The sequence below is a fragment of the Macrobrachium nipponense genome, chromosome 21 (assembly GCF_015104395.2).
Source record: "Macrobrachium nipponense isolate FS-2020 chromosome 21, ASM1510439v2, whole genome shotgun sequence".
Lineage (NCBI taxonomy): Eukaryota > Metazoa > Arthropoda > Malacostraca > Decapoda > Palaemonidae > Macrobrachium > Macrobrachium nipponense.
The window spans coordinates 11,797,730-11,802,729 of record NC_087212.1 but is presented as its reverse complement, the minus strand read 5'-3'; positions in this window follow the sequence as shown (position 1 = coordinate 11,802,729).

The window sequence follows — 5,000 nt, the reverse complement described above, 5'->3', positions numbered from 1 at the left end:
TAAAATCACTGTGCTTCTAAGACTGACAAAGGTGATGGGGGGTGGAGGGGGGCAGACTGGAAGGAGGTAGAAGTTGTTCGGAGGGAGGGTAGGAACGGTGAACTATATAATCAAACCATGCATAGCATCGTTAACACTTTTTCTCTAACTCCAAGATCTTTAGAACCTACTGCGTAATTTCCATTTCAAAAATACATACTGTCGCTACAATGACTGAAAGTAAATGTCGATGCAATTGCTACAAAATCACAATCGTTGTTCACAACCCATTTTTTCAAGACGAGAGAGATTCTTTGCAAACTATATGCTATCACTAAGTATAACTTATAAGTGGTTTTATGATCAGCATATGTTCATTTCCAGTTATGTTGAAAGATAAATACCGGAGCTGTTGGCCTAGGAAGACATCTGAAGATGATAGGCACATTACTGACTGCAACGAAGTCTCCTTTTAAGAATGCAGTAGCCATTAGGGACGAGCTCCATTTAGAGGTCTATGCACATCAATGTGAGGAATCATCTTCATGATGCAGATCTGTTTTATCGGATCCCGTTTAAAAAGGGGAAACTTGAACACCATAAAAGGGCAAGATTGGCTTTTGCGCGCCGGTATGCTGATAAAACCCTTGATGACTGGGCTCGAGTAATATTCAGTGATGTGAAGACATTCACTTCGGCAAATCACGGACGATTACACTGCTGGCGCCCAAGCAACACAAGATACGAGCAACAGTTCATATATGAAATTGCTCACGATGACTATATATTATCATGCTATGTATAGGGTTGGGTGCATTTACACGGTGTGGGAGAACTTGAAGTTGGCGGCAGCTTCACCGCTGAGAAATATATAGAGATATTAGAAGAAGTAATGGTGCCTTCTGTCCGTGCATACCCCTTTCCCTGTCCTGAAGGAATAACTTATGCGATATTCATTGTCTTGTTCATCATAATTAGATAATGGCAAGTTACTATAAAGAGTTTCATAGCCTCTAATATAAGATTTTCAATTAAATTATATAAATCAATGATACAAATGATACAAAAATCTTTTCGTCTACTTGCTTCACTTTCTTTATTGGCAGGATAACTGTTCTATTCTTAATGCCCTCATTGTTAGGCAATGGTTTTCAGAACAAACAGATATTTAACTCCTGGAATGGGCCAGCAAAGGGTACGACATGAAGCCTAAATGTATGGGGATTTATAGTTAGCAGTTCGGAGCGAGGACAGGAGCGATCTCACCAACTGCTTGACTGCACATTACGAGAGCGGGAGTTCTTATGCCGACGAAATCAGCAAATGATTTACAACTATGTTGCATCTATGCCAAATAGGTTGCAGGAGGTGATCGCAAACGATAAAGGCTGGACAAGATATTGATTTTTATGAACTTTAAATGTTAATTAGCTATTAGGTTTCTACTTTGGTGATGGAAATATAGTAGCAAGTTATATTTTGGTCTATCCTGTAGATTATCAAAGAACAAAATTATTTATAACTTCAAGTCTGCATAATACCAGTTGCGTTATTATTATTATTAGTAGTAGTAGTAATATGGCTCACACAATTTTTTGAAATATAATAACCATAGTTTTGAATTTTCGAGTATATCAATAATATTACTGGAAATTTTAAAATGAAATGTAAGACAGCTCTCTACAAGGATATTTCAATGTTTCTTGACCTTACGAAACTCAAGACTGAACAACCTCATGCAAAGATCAATCCTCAGTATAAAAAAAAAAAACTAATCTCGTTGTGTATGGTAGAAACGTTGAACAATAAAAAGCATGGAAGGCATCGTTGACGATGTTTTCTGCATTTGTAAAATATTTTGAGTTTGCTGCTGAATTTCCTCTCCGAAAACAAATACAGTAACTACATCTGAATAAACATTTTTGACAAGTTTCTTTAAAAACGTATACATAGTCCACAACCCATTTCAGAAGACGAGAGAGAGATTGATATCATGTGATCACACACACAAATATCTAGCAAAATAAATCAGAAATTTATTTTGCTCGTCTATTTTCTTGAATGTGGCCAGCATTCTTTTATGATATTAATGAGTGAACACAGCCAAGCCATGCCATTCTCCAGCATTTACGTGGAAAACAAGTTCTTTCCTCATTACTGTATTTGAACCACTGTCAGGCAGCCTCTATCAAGGAATGAACACCGAAATAGATAAAGCTTATTTCATTATATATATATATATATATATATATATATATATATATATATATATAATATAGGTTACTGTAAAATTTTATTTTTTTATATGGTAAACGAAAAATACATTGTCTATGAGTGATCATGTTATAAATAATGTTAAATAAGTATAATTTGAAAGTAAAAGAGCGTTTAGCAACGGTCAGTGGCTGATAAATTTTGATTAAAACTGTGGCATGCTAAGATTACGTTAATAGTGAAAAATAATTCTAAATTAAAAGTTCTTAGCTCATCATTTTTGGGTAGACATCCTAAATTCTTAGCAACAACGAATGAGCTAAAAGAGTAAATGTTATCCGACAATTACTACAAAGTATGTCTAAAAATATTATTCCTATCAGGATCGCCAATACATTTCATGAAATTTTTACCAATTCAAATTTCTCTGTCCATGTATTATCATCTCCAAACTCCTGTGTATCTATTTGTTGGGAATTTAATATTTTTCGTAATTTTATTCATCCATATCCTTGCAAAAAAAAAAAAAAAATAAAACTTTTATTCTGTTCTGATAACGATATACAGAAAGGTTGGCTATTCTAGATGGAACTACGTTTCCTCCGTTGTTGGATTGAATTACACAAATTTGAAAGAAGAGATAATATTCATATGAAAATGCTTGGATTAGAACAAAACAGATGATGAGTCTCATTGCATACGTCGATAAACGAATTAATGCTCATAACTGTAATCAGCCAATCAGAGGCACCCTCACGTCCAGTCATTCGTTTGACGTTCTAGGTAAATATCTCTCATTTCGTGTATAGGGATAGGTTATGTCAATATGATTTTATATAAATTGTATAAATATTTTTCGGTCATTTCAGCTACATTATTTATCGTTTCAATGGGGAATCAGAACTAGATTTAAAAGGTTTAGGAGTTAAGAGACAAATCGTTATCGAAGTTATACATGCTTGGATAGTTGTCTCTACCTTATAAACAACTCATCCCTCTTCCCGAACACCCGGCTTCCCGTCCCTGCTCTTCCATTTCCTACGTCAGTCTCTAGAGCCAAACGCAATTGTATGATTATATTATTTTTTGTAATTTCCCTCTGATAAACAGTCTTATATAATCTTGAAAAATCATATATAAAACCATGAATCTCATTGTAGTTTGTTTTGAAACTTATTTTTTTTTATCAAGTCATTTTATTTCTTTTCAAATAATTAAGTGAAAATATGTTAACTGGTAAGGAAAAGTCTCCACAATAAGGCTAGCCGTTGTGAACACCGGATTCATTCATATTTTCAACACTTTTTACTACGTAAACAATCGTGGCGTTGCCATTTGGCGTATCTAGTGAACAAAGGGGGTAAACTTAATCTTTTCCGCGACTGTACCATCTACGGTTCCATAGGTTCTTTAAATGAAAATTAAGATATGGGACTGAAATGGCCGGAGGGACAGAAACCACAGAGGAGGGTGTAAAACAATGTCAGAAAAACCTTATATCTAATTTATTACATAAATATATATATACATATATATATATATATAATAATATATATATATATATATATATATATATATATATATATATATATATATATATATATATATGATATATATATATATATATGATATATATATATATATTATATATGTGTGTGTGTGTGTGTGTGTGTGTGTGTGTGTGTGTGTGTACATACTTACAAATTAGTACATGTTCTAGGTGACGAAAAGACATTAAATGATCATTAGCATTTAAAATTACAAATAAATAAATCATTAGATAATTTAAATTACATTACTCAGAACAACAAACATTTATACATTAAAATAAATGCTTAACAACAGCAGTGAAAATCAATGAACAACTAATTCAAAATATAAATGTTTAACAGCTGCAGTGAAAATCAATGAACATTTAATTCAAAATATAACTGTAAACAGTAAATCAATTCCAGAGCCATACACTTGCTCCACACTACTAAATTAAATCATTATGCACAACAACGTGTTCAATTGATAAAATCAGTAAACCTCAAAAATAGGCAGCATAACAATAACAGTGACAAATTACCAAAGCAGCATAAATAATAAAATCAAAATCACGCAGCACCAATAATAAGACATAAAACATTACACAGACAGCATAAATAATGGTAACAATACACCAGCGGTAATACCAATACATCAGGCAGCGCCACACACAAAAGTAACAATCTCCACAGAGACGTCGAGACAGCCTTTATTGTCAAAGAGGATGTAGTACATCATCAGACTATCACCGTTGAGTCACCAAAACAGCCCATGACTGCTGGCAGGAACACATCCAAAAATGCACACGACTGCGGCGAAATCGGAAAGACAACCGGTTGGCTGTCTCACTGGAAACACTCTGCTCCACAGATGGCTACATCCTTCAATTGCCGAAGACAACAACAGGTAACCAATACCTGCTGCTTATATCAAGTAACCATACTGCTACTCAGCTACTGCCTTCTTGGCTGAGTGTTGCCAAGAACCTGTCTGTCTGCCACCCAGAACCTGACTGACTCTGTCACTCACACCGTAACGAAAGTAAACTCGTCATGTAGACGGAAACACTGAAAGGCAGGAGAAATAGGGAAACTACCTAACCAGGATCGTTCAAACAAAACGACCGATCCTGACAATATAATATATATATATATTATATATATATATATATATATATATATAATATATATATATATATATATAATGACTGAGTGGATTGCATTGGCAGCAAAATCTCTCCCAAAAGAATGAGCAACGGCGAGGCTACAGCTGACCAA